The 12,710-nt window shown below is 49.4% G+C and overlaps 1 protein-coding gene across 7 annotated transcripts in view; it reads left to right on the plus strand.

The window, feature by feature from the left end:
- Positions 1-12,710, plus strand: part of LOC146863857 (uncharacterized) — a 285,832-nt gene that overhangs the window by 233,205 nt on the left and 39,917 nt on the right. The window lies entirely within an intron of this gene.

Consider the following 12,710-nt stretch of genomic DNA (forward strand, 5'->3'; position numbering starts at 1 on the left):
TTAACATCAAGAACATCGCAAAACCTCACGCGGACTCCACTAACAAACCTAAGCTGTAGACCAGAAACCTCAATCATGTCCATTCAATGGAACTTGAATCTAAGATTAGTGAACAACTTCAACGACTCACGCACTACCAAAATGCAAATGAGCTCACTGACCACTACAAACTTAAACAACAAAGATCAACTCAATCGAAGATAACTCAGACTAGCAGAAAGGACATGGAGACAAAACTCCTCATCATTACAGCTAACTCACCTCAGAGCTGCTAGGCTAGCCTATAAGAAGCATATTTTCAGAGAAAAAGCCTCCTTTCGTATCCAACTGAACCGTGCAAAGAACAGGCACATAGAGCTTTTTAACATAGTCAAACGACAAACCTCTTCTGCCCCACACAAAATATTAGCCTCCAAAGAAAAATGTGATGAAATTGCCAACTTCTTCATGGATGAAATAACTAAAATTGATCAACCCTTCCTTCAAGTCTCCTCCCTTTCACTTCCCTTAACCACTCTCACCAACCCTCCTGCCTATACATCAGCCCAACCACTCAAACTTTCCTATAATCAATCAACACCAATTGGCACAGATGACAACCCTTCCAACACACACTTGAAAAACAGCGCCAATTGGTCACATTTCAAACCCATGACTGAACTGGAAGTCTTTAATATAATCGAGAAATTAAAGCCGTCTCCAAAGATCCTCTTCCTGCTAAAATGGTACATAACCTAAACCACATTATCACCCTGTGTTGGACAAAAATGATGAATACTTCCCTCGCCACTGATTGTGTCCTCGATTCCCTCCAACTTGGTCCACTTATTCTCAAAAACCCCAAGGCCGACCCTAATGATCTCAACAACCTCCAACCTATCTCTAACCTCCTGTTCTTAGCAAAAACCATGGAGAAATGCATCTTACAACAACTGGACAGACACATAAACAAATACAACCTACTTGACTCTTTCCAATCCTGTTTTAGGAAAGGATGTAGCACATAAACCGCCATGATGAACATTTCAGATTACATTAATCGTTCCTTAGATAATGGAGATGCCTGCCTTATCCTACTGGACCTCTCAGCGTCTTTCGATACAGTCAACCACTCATCTATATTGGAATCGCTGAAGTTACGCTCCGGTTTCAGTGGCACAGTTTTAAAATGGTTCTCTTCTTACCTCCATTATCGAACATAACAAATCAAAATAAATTCTTGCCTCTCGAAACCCACACCTGTCTCTCTTGGTGTCCCCCAGGGCTCAATACTCTCCCCCTCTCTTTTCAACTTCATTATGGAACCCCTAACTATCATCCTGAAACAAGCAGGAATAAAGTATCCCCTCTATGCAGATGACACGCAACTCTACTATAATATCAAATCACACAGAGACATCTTACATCTTAACACTACTTTGAGTAAGATTCATTCCTGGTTTTACTCCACCATCTAAAATTAAACCCCAACAAAACAGAAGTCATTCTATTCTCCCCCAAAAGTAACCACCTTCCAATCCAAGGCTGGATCAGTGACCTACAGGCCCTAAACTGTTCGCTCACTCTATCCATCTCGGCAAAGTCCTTAGGATTCAACCTGGACAAACATTTGATACTGAAGGATCATATAAAAAACTCAGCCAAAGGATCGCTTTACACACTTAAACACCTAAAAAACATCAAACCTTTCATTCCATCGAATGATTTTAAAGGGGTCGTGCAATCTTCAGTCCTCACTAAACTTGATTTCGGGAATGCTATCCTTACAGGGACCCCGAAAACTCACCTCGCCCCCCTCAGATCAGTACTTAACATGGCGGCTCGGCTTATTACGGACTTCAAGCAGTATGACCACATCATGCCGGCCCTCAAACTGGCTTCCCATCGAAGGAAGATGCATCTACAAGACTGCCTGCATCACCCACAAAGCACTTCATTCTCATTCCCCCGACTATTTAGACAATAAACTCATTAAAGCTGGAAGGTCCAGACCTTTGAGAAGCTCCACCGCTCTTCTCGTGCCACCAAAACTAAAAAGGAAAATTACCCAGTGTTAGAAATGGGATTTCTGGTTGGCTAGGGCTTGCGCCAAAGCCAGGCAGAAACCACCAGTCTAGTCAGGGCTGGGGAGTTACACGCCAAAGATAACCCCTGCTCACCCCCTTGGTAGCTTGGCACGAGCAGTCAGGCTTATCCCGGAGGCAATGTGTAAAGCGTTTGCGCGCGCACCCAGCAACAACACCCAAGGCCCACCACAAAGGAAACTCCACACAAGGTATTATATAAAAATAGCCTTTGTATTATACCAAAACACATTAGATAAAAACACACACTTTACAATGTGCCAACAGGCACGGGCAGAATTTACAAGGGATTATATGTACAGGGGACAGGGCCACATGGACCACTGTCAGGAATTAGCACTTTTAGAACTTAGCACAAATCACCAATAGTAAATGTAGAACATAACACAAAGTAACTGTAGTGCACAACCAGTAACTACTGGCGCAATAATGATCTCAGCGTCATCACAGTAGCATCAGGTATAAAACCTATCCTGTATCCATCACAGGGGCATAAAGACATTTATGCAATTTCTCATCCGTCTAGCATTAGACCTAACCACCTAAGTATAGCTACTCTAGGGGCGGATATCGCACAGGGAAGTACCATCTCCCTAACACCAACCTAACCAGGTAAAACAACCTCCTAGGCAGAAATCCTATCTAGAGGTATGAAATACAGGGTGCGCAAAACATACTATACACAGTACATTTCCTAACCCCATAAGCATGAACACAGGGTGCGCAAAACATACTACACAGTACATTTCCTAGCACCAAAATCACATTATAGTCCAGGTTGCGCCAAAACCTAAACTTAGCAGCTGCCCACTACTTGCTGGGCAGCTGGGGGCAAGCACAGGGCCTAAACGCTGCAGCTGGCACTAAGTGCTGCACAGCTGTGGTAGGCAAATAAGGCATGGGCTCTTAATGGCCCTTCAAATGATGTCACCGACGTTGGAGCCACCTAGGCTCTAGAACGACATGTCCCCCTAGCGTTGGAGCCACCTAGGCTCAAAGAACAAACTGGCACCCGTGCTAGAGCCACTCAGGGCTCTGACTAACAATATTGGCCGGCGTTGGAGTCCCCTATGGACTCTAAATGAAGAATGCCCGCCTCGTTGGAGCCATCTGGCTCTAGAAACAATCGTGCCCACAACTACAGTGGCCCGCTACGGCGGCGCTACTGGCAACACTGGCCCCCTCTGGGGCTCTAAGCATAGTGATGCCCAGGTCGTTGGAGCGCCCCGCTGCACACACGGGGCCGCTCTGACTCGGTGCCTCGCACCAACACCAAGCTTGCTCCCTTGGGGGAGCGCGAGCACTGTGCAGCCCTGTCCCCTGCCCAGCCCTTACTCAACGGGCTCCGGCGCAGGGGACTCCTCTTCTTGTGGGCGGCAGCACTTCTCCGGCGGCGCGGGGCTTCCCTCGCAGATGGGAGCCTCGCGCTGCTCTACTACTTCACCCGGGCTTCCTCTCCCGGAAGTGGCGGCACTTCCCCTTCCGTCCCGCGGCCCCGCCCACAACCAGGCGGGCCGCGGGCTCGGCGAGGATTTCTAAATGCAGCTCTAGCCGCGGCGGTGATTTTCTTCTGGCAGAGGGGTAGGCTCCCTCCAAATTCAAGATACAAGGCGGGGTGGCACCCGCCGGACACGGCCAATCGCGGGGTGGGCTCCAGCCGCACATAGCAGATCGCGGGGTGGGCACCCGCAATTCCCAAATAAAGATGAAGCGGGGTGGGCTCCCACTAGGAGCACAATCGCGGGGTGGGCACCCGCAATTTTGAAACAAGATGAAGCGGGGTGGGCTCCCGCTCGGAGCACAATCGCGGGGTGGGCACCCGCAATTTAGAACCCAGATGAAGCGGGCTAGGCACCCGCCGCCATAAGCACAACGGGAGAATCCCTACGGCGGGGATTCCCTCCTAGAGGGGCTGCAGCGCAGTGCTTCGCAGCCCCTAGGCTCTCCCTCTCCCCCAGGCAAAGCCAGGGCAAAGCGCTCACAGGGCGCAGAAGTCAGCAAAAAGTCCTGAAGGTCCTTGGAGATAAGAAGGACAATGCAAAAGGGTTCCCAGAGGTCTTCCAGGTAGCCAGGGGCTGGGCAGGGCCCAGGGAGGCAAGCCTTCCCCTGGGCCCCAGCACCAGCACGCCCCTGGTAGATTCGAGTCTGGGCAAGAACATTTTGTAAGGGGACACAGCCCCTTTTTATACACAGGTTCCTTTGTTTCCAAAGGTGCAGGGGAGGGGCGAACCAGATGCAACTGGTTCTTGAGCACTTTGTTTTGCTCAGCCCCTCTCCCTATTCACAGGACAGGCCAGGGTCATCAGCCGCACCACAGGGGGCGGAGCCAGCATTGTGTGGGGAAAGCCCAGCCCTATTCAGGACCCAGGTGTACTCCTCCCACCCATCTAGCTGCTGATCTCCCTATTCACCACTGGGTGACTCCTCCTGACTCTGGGGATTCCTTAGCCCGTCACCTGACCTCAGGCAGCCAATCGCCAGACAAGGCACTCATTTCACACTGCAAACAGAAGTGCCCACTTCTAGAAGTGGCACTTCCACAGTAGATACATGCACGCCGCACACATCATCGCGCAGCATTTTATCACACGAGTCCGTACATACCAAACTCGCACCTGCACTCCCCACGCATCAGGAACTACCAGGGACACACACATTCCCCATTCATTCCTATGGGAGGGCAGGTCAGTCTCACTACATGCACTCAGAGCGCACGCGCTTTCCACTGGGACACAGTGTGAAAGCGCCTAGAGGCCTAAAACCACTAACACCAGGTCACAATAAAAAGCAAAAAGTTAAGGGGTGAACCTGCCAGAAGGGCCAAGTCCAACACAACCCCCTTCCAGCCAAAACGCAGGGCAGACCAATCACCACCGTGACGGTCTTCCCTGCTTGGGGCGATAGAACACGGGCGCAGGCCCGCACTGCAGGGACACTCTCCGGTTCTACGCCATTCTCAATCAACATGGTTCCATCTGAAAAAAAAACAACCGGAAAAAAACTCTGGCCCAACTAGGCTACCCCACTGGTACTACCTAGTTGTCCACGGCCAGGACCAGGCCCTAGGCCACCCAGATACCACTGGTCCTTGCCAAACCCAGAGTGGGGGGTAGCAACCCCTGGCATACAAGCCATTCTCCACTCTCCCTCTCAGTGTAGTTCCCAACTACCACTGATCCTTCAACCTAGGGTCCGCACCCTCAGGCTGACCAGAGGTCACGGGCAAGAATGCCCCACCCTACCTCTACTTCTGGGGTTCCGCACCCTCCCAGGGAAGCACCCACTAGAACACAGCTCTCCCAACAGTTCAGGACCTCTCTCCACCAACTGGTCTACCACCTGGGATCCAAGGGGTCAGAGGCGAGGACTCCCTCCCTCTGCACCCCCTTCCACTGTAGAGCAGGGTCTCTTCACTTAAGATGAGCCCCACCTGCCCTCAGGACTACAGCTGCCCTTACGTCCAGATCCGGAAACACCGACTACTGGCTCCCCAACCGAGGGACGTACCCTTTGGTCAGATGCCTGGCGAACCAGGACTTAACGAGGGTGACACATACCTAATGGGTCGTGTGACAGTCTGCCTGGCGCTGATCTCACGACCTCCTGTCCATCTGACAGTGCGTGCAGACCCCCCAGGACAGAAGTGGCGACACCACGGTCACTCAGTGGCGACTCAGCCATCCCGGCTGGTCCCTGACCTACTGGTTCCCACTGGGGAATCCCTCCCCCTCTCACCCCTCCCTCTGGACTTCCGCACCCTCCCAACTGGAGCAGTACCGCCAGACACCAGGACTACTGGAGCTCTGATTAGACACTCCACGTCCTCTAGACACTGGGAGATCCTCCTCAAATGACCTATTGGTACAGCCTAGGCCCCCGACCTGATGTTCCCTACAGAAACCATCCAGGCCCTGAGACTGGGTTTCGGGCACCTGGAGACACGCAGTCCCACCCACTCCTTCTCCGCAGAGACAGGACGTGAGCCCCTACACCGAGACCTAGCTGGGCTACTCTGAACCTCTTCCACCACGCTGGGCTGGAAGACACCTCAGTCACTCCTTTTGGAATCACTCCCCAATGCAAGCTCCCTATCCCAGAGAACTCACACCCAATCAACCGGCAAGCTCCTTATTTCAGAGAACTCACACCCAATCAACCGGCAAGCTCCTTATTTCAGAGAACGCACACCATTCATCCACACACACACCCCCCAGACTAGTAAGACAGTTTCTACCGCCCCTGATTTCTCAACCTGACCACCACGTGACACAGGTACTATAACTCTGGGAACTGGGAATGGGACATTCACATTCATCCAGCGCATTACACATTCATCCCCAAACCCCTCCCAAGACTGGTAAGACAGTTTCTACCGCCCCCTATTTCTCAACCTGACCACCACGTGACACAGGTACCACTACCCCTGGAACTGGGAATGGGAATACATGCACTGGACACACATCTGCTGCCACCACTGGATCCCACCCTTACTGGTGAATCCAGAAACACATTTCCACAGAAATGACACTTAAGAACAATAATCCCTATACCATGTGATTATCTAAATGCAGAGTTTTGTGGTGCAGCCAGTTGCTGCTGCGGTACAGCGCAAACGCAAGTCCAAATCCCACCGCTGATCACCAATGTTAGAAATGGGATTTCTGGTTGGCTAGGGCTTGCGCCAAAGCCAGGCAGAAACCACCACTCTAGTCAGGGCTGGGGAGTTACACGCCAAAGATAACCCCTGCTCACCCCCTTGGTAGCTTGGCACGAGCAGTCAGGCTTATCCCGGAGGCAATGTGTAAAGCGTTTGCGCGCGCACCCAGCAACAACACCCAAGGCCCACCACAAAGGAAACTCCACACAAGGTATTATATAAAAATAGCCTTTGTATTATACCAAAACACATTAGATAAAAACACACACTTTACAATGTGCCAACAGGCACGGGCAGAATTTACAAGGGATTATATGTACAGGGGACAGGGCCACATGGACCACTGTCAGGAATTAGCACTTTTAGAACTTAGCACAAATCACCAATAGTAAATGTAGAACATAACACAAAGTAACTGTAGAGCACAACCAGTAACTACTGGCGCAATAATGACCTCAGCGTCATCACACTAGCATCAGGTATAAAACCTATCCTGTATCCATCACAGGGGCATAAAGACATTTATGCAATTTCTCATCCGTCTAGCATTAGACCTAACCACCTAAGTATAGCTACTCTAGGGGCGTATATCGCACAGGGAAGTACCATCTCCCTAACACCAACCTAACCAGGTAAAACAACCTCCTAGGCAGAAATCCTATCTAGAGGTATGAAATACCGGGTGCGCAAAACATACTATACACAGTACATTTCCTAACCCCATAAGCATGAACACAGGGTGCGCAAAACATACTACACAGTACATTTCCTAGCACCAAAATCACATTATAGTCCAGGTTGCGCCAAAACCTAAACGTAGCAGCTGCCCACTACTTGCTGGGCAGCTGGGGGCAAGCACAGGGCCTAAACGCTGCAGCTGGCACTAAGTGCTGCACAGCTGTGGTAGGCAAATAAGGCATGGGCTCTTAATGGCCCTTCAAATGATGTCACCGACGTTGGAGCCATCTAGGCTCTAGAACGACATGTCCCCCTAGCGTTGGAGCCACCTAGGCTCAAAGAACAAACTGGCACCCGTGCTAGAGCCACTCAGGGCTCTGACTAACAATATTGGCCGGCGTTGGAGTCCCCTATGGACTCTAAATGAAGAATGCCCGCCTCGTTGGAGCCATCTGGCTCTAGAAACAATCGTGCCCACAACTACAGTGGCCCGCTACGGCGGCGCCACTGGCAACACTGGCCCCCTCTGGGGCTCTAAGCATACTGATGCCCAGGTCGTTGGAGCGGCCCGCTGCACACACGGGGCCGCTCTGACTCGGTGCCTCGCACCGACACCAAGCTTGCTCCCTTGGGGGAGCGCGAGCACTGTGCAGCCCTGTCCCCTGCCCAGCCCTTACTCACCGGGCTCCGGCGCAGGGGACTCCTCTTCTTGTGGGCGGCAGCACTTCTAGGCGGCGCGGGGCTTCCCTCGCAGATGGGAGCCTCGCGCTGCTCTCCTACTTCACCCGGGCTTCCTCTCCCGGAAGTGGCGGCACTTCCCCTTCCGTCCCGCGGCCCCGCCCACAACCAGGCGGGCCGCGGGCTCGGCGAGGATTACTAAATGCAGCTCTGGCCGCGGCGGTGATTTTCTTCTGGCAGAGGGGTAGGCTCCCTCCAAATTCAAGATACAAGGCGGGGTGGCACCCGCCGGACACGGCCAATCGCGGGGTGGGCTCCCGCCGCACATAGCAGATCGCGGGGTGGGCACCCGCAATTCCCAAATAAAGATGAAGCGGGGTGGGCTCCCGCTAGGAGCACAATCGCGGGGTGGGCACCCGCAATTTTGAAACAAGATGAAGCGGGGTGGGCTCCCGCTCGGAGCACAATCGCGGGGTGGGCACCCGCAATTTAGAACCCAGATGAAGCGGGGTAGGCACCCGCCGCCATAAGCACAACGGGATAATCCCTACGGCGGGGATTCCCTCCTAGAGGGGCTGCAGCGTAGTGCTTCGCAGCCCCTAGGCTCTCCCTCTCCCCCAGGCAAAGCCAGGGCAAAGCGCTCACAGGGCGCAGAAGTCAGCAAAAAGTCCTGAAGGTCCTTGGGGATAAGAAGGACAATGCAAAATGGTTCCCAGAGGTCTTCCAGGTAGCCAGGGGCTGGGCAGGGCCCAGGGAGGCAAGCCTTCCCCTGGGCCCCAGCAGCAGCACGCCCCTGGTAGATTTGAGTCAGAGCAAGAACATTTTGTAAGGGGACACAGCCCCTTTTTATACACAGGTTCCTTTGTTTCCAAAGGTGCAGGGGAGGGGCGAACCAGATGCAACTGGTTCTTGAGCACTTTGTTTTGCTCAGCCCCTCTCCCTATTCACAGGACAGGCCAGGGTCATCAGTCGCACCACAGGGGGCGGAGCCAGCATTGTGTGGGGAAAGCCCAGCCCTATTCAGGACCCAGGTGTACTCCTCCCACCCATCTAGCTGCTGATCTCCCTATTCACCACTGGGTGACTCCTCCTGACTCTGGGGATTCCCTAGCCCGTCACCTGACCTCAGGCAGCCAATCGCCAGACAAGGCACTCCTTTCACACTGCACACAGAAGTGCCCACTTCTAGAAGTGGCACTTCCACAGTAGATACATGCACGCCGCACACATCATCGCGCAGCATTTTATCACACAAGTTGGTACATACCAAACTCGCACCTGCACTCCCCACGCATCAGGAACTACCAGGGACACACACATTCCCCATTCATTCCTATGGGAGGGCAGGTCAGTCTCACTACATGCACTCAGAGCGCACGCGCTTTCCACTGGGACACAGTGTGAAAGCGCCTAGAGGCCTAAAACCACTAACACCAGGTCACAATAAAAAGCAAAAAGTTCAGGGGTGAACCTGTCAGAAGGGCCAAGTCCAACACCCAGACTCGCCTTTTTCAGGTAATTCTCCAAGCATTTGGAACTCCCTTCCTAGGGAACTTTGTTTTGACCTTCCCTGGCTTAAAAAAAGACCTGAAACGCCATCTCCTCAATAAATACTGGGGCTCATGAATCAAAATGAATCTGGTTCAACTAGGTTCACGTGTTCAGTTCATACCTCTGTTGCACTGTTGGCTATGTTCGTTCTTTGTGTTCACCCTTTTTTTGCTCCCCCCTTTGCCTTCAATTTGTTTTTTAACGGACCACATTTCAGTTATTTTCATCCTTAATGACCATACATTTGTTTCAATGTCTACTTTTTTGCGTGCTCCTCTGTAAAATTATTTCCCTTGTTTTATATTTTATGTACTTCTTGTACCTTTGATGATTACCTTACTCTTGAGTTTGTAAAACGCTCTGATAACTCAGGGTCCAGCTAGCGTTATATAAACTGTTAAAATAAATAAAATAACTAAATGTATAATAAGTGAAGACATAATAAAACAGGTGAAAACCCCCAATTTGCTTAAAATTACAGAGAACTGCGTACAGATTACCGTGCACAGGCAGGCATGTCAGATGTTTTTGTGGGTCTGGGGCAAACCGTTTTTGGGCCTCTCTTTTAATTGCAAACCAAAGAGCAGCTCATAATTATAGAATTGTACGCTGGGGAAACAGAAAGCAGAGTATTTGGCACCACCTAGTTGTGTTGACCTTTATCTGCATCAAAAGGACTATGTCAGGTCTGCTTTTTATGAGGTAAATACATGCACCAGGACAAAGGGTGTGGGGTATGAGGTCCTGCTGCTTTCTTCTTCTGATGGCTCTGGATTTAGATCTCTATAGGGGCATCTCATAAATGCACAAACCCTGTTCCAGTGGCCAGTGACATTCTTGACCTTGTTGTTTTCTGCATATAGCACAGATTTGCCTGCTGCTTTACAGAACATTAGATTGGTTTGGTTTCTCCAAATTTGGTTACAGTTCTGATACCTTAATTATTTGTGCGCCATCTATCATCCCGTTGTGGCAACTTGATGCAATTAAGCTGATTCTCATAACTTAATAGTCTTAAGAAGTCACAAGTTGTGTGTTTGAAGATTGATGAAGAGTAGTACCTCGAAAATGGTTTGTAAAGTGCGTACATTTAGAATTAGTGACTGAATATCACTGACGTAATTGATATGAATAACATGGCTTCTTGTTCACGTTACTGGACTTACAGCTATTATTCATTGGTGCTAAATTTTGTTGGGTAAAGTAGGGCTGATTTCCCAATTTACCTTTGCGTAAACTCAATTCACACAGTCCTTGGTACATCCTTAACGCTGCCAGGTCGTCCATACCTTAGGCACAGTAATTCTCTAAACTCATCACCTCAAATACTTCACATGTGTAAGTACCCAAACTAATGCCACATTTGTGGCTGTCTGTTAATATATTATTTCTATACTTGCTGTATTTTTTATTTTGGTGTTTTATATCCACTCACAATACACAGTGTGACCTATTCATAGGGCCATGCATACAAGTGAGTCTACTCCTGAAAGATACTGTTAGTTAGAATTTTATTTGGGGGTCTAGTAAAGCACTGCATTCCAACTGGCGCAGTCTCGCTGAGCAGATTACGAGTTCCTCCAAATGCCAGCCATTTCATAGAGGGCACCCTGCCATGAAAAGGCTGGTGGTGAAGGAGCAAAGGGGGCCCTTTAGTGCCCCCATGCGCCCTCCACCATGGGGGTGCATTCAGGGCGACACAACATGTGTCCCCTGTCTGCTTACACCCCCAGTTACAGCACGGCATGGACATCACCGCCCATGCCGTGTTGGAACATTTTTGCGGTTCCCATTGCAGTGCCTGTTTTTCTGGTACAGCCATGGGAACGGCAAACAGACCATCTGCCTGCACGAAAAAAACTAGTAATTAGGCGGGCGGTCTTTGCACTGCTTTGGCGCAGAGACCCAGCACAACTGCGCCAAAGTCGTAATCAGCCCCCTAGTCTTCTTCCAAAGATATTATTGAGACTCAGCAGGGAATTATAAACCTACCAGAAATGTTTCCACTCCAGAGAATCACAAGCATTTACAGTTATTAAAAGGTGCTGCAGCAGAAGTATATAGGGATATCTTGTTAATGACACAAACATCTCAGGTAATGATAGGGAAAATTGAGTTTGCACTAATTGTTATCCTCAAAAAACCTGTGGACAAGTTCTCAATAGTATGGAAACAAAGGGGGCGATATAAGTACTGGACTAGCCATTTTCTCAATGTTTTCTAATATATTTTGCATCGGGGGTATGTGCTCTGAAGGCCTTGTGGGAGTGTGCCTCTCATCAGGAGGGAACCAATTCACAAACTGCATTTTGTGAACCTTAAAGTAGTGCTACAGTAGTACTACTCGCTTACTAGAAAATGCAAACCACAACCGGCTGGGAAGGTGTGCTTCCACCGCTCTTATCTTCTCTATGCAGAGATCTCCGCCATGGTGGCAGAGATCTCCTACACATATGTTTTTGAGTTAGTAGTAAATGTGGGAGAGGTACAGAGGTAGTGGTGGAAAAATGGGGAATAATTACTACTAAAAGAGAGGGGTTAAGGGAAATTTTCAGGAGGGGATTGTGAGGGACTTGGTATTGCAATTCGCAAAAAACACTTCTAAAGTTATTACAGTCAAAAAGGTGTCAAAACAGACTCGAATGTAGTCCAACCCAGGCATGGAGTAAATCAAGCAACAAATATGGCCCACCCCTGGTACTCCCAGTGGTGTAACAGCCCCATAGAAAGCAATTGAGGCAGAGCCCAGAGCTACTAATGTTCAATTAAATAAATTAGTTAGACATTTCAAATTATATATATTTTTAAGTGATAGAAAATGATATATAATCGGTTTTTTTAATCAAATGATAATATATAATTCAACAAATAAAATAAACCACATTTTTTATATAAAATAAATACATAACTTTCATAACCTTTACCCATATACTAAATATTAAATATTAACGAACATTTTAGTGAGGGTGAGTATTTTTTTTAAAGTATTGCTTAAAAGTAATATTTTACAGTTAAATTAATATATTTAAATAATTTTAATAGTTAATACACATATATTTTGA

The sequence above is a fragment of the Triturus cristatus genome, chromosome 2_1 (genome assembly GCF_964204655.1).
Source record: "Triturus cristatus chromosome 2_1, aTriCri1.1, whole genome shotgun sequence".
Lineage (NCBI taxonomy): Eukaryota > Metazoa > Chordata > Amphibia > Caudata > Salamandridae > Triturus > Triturus cristatus.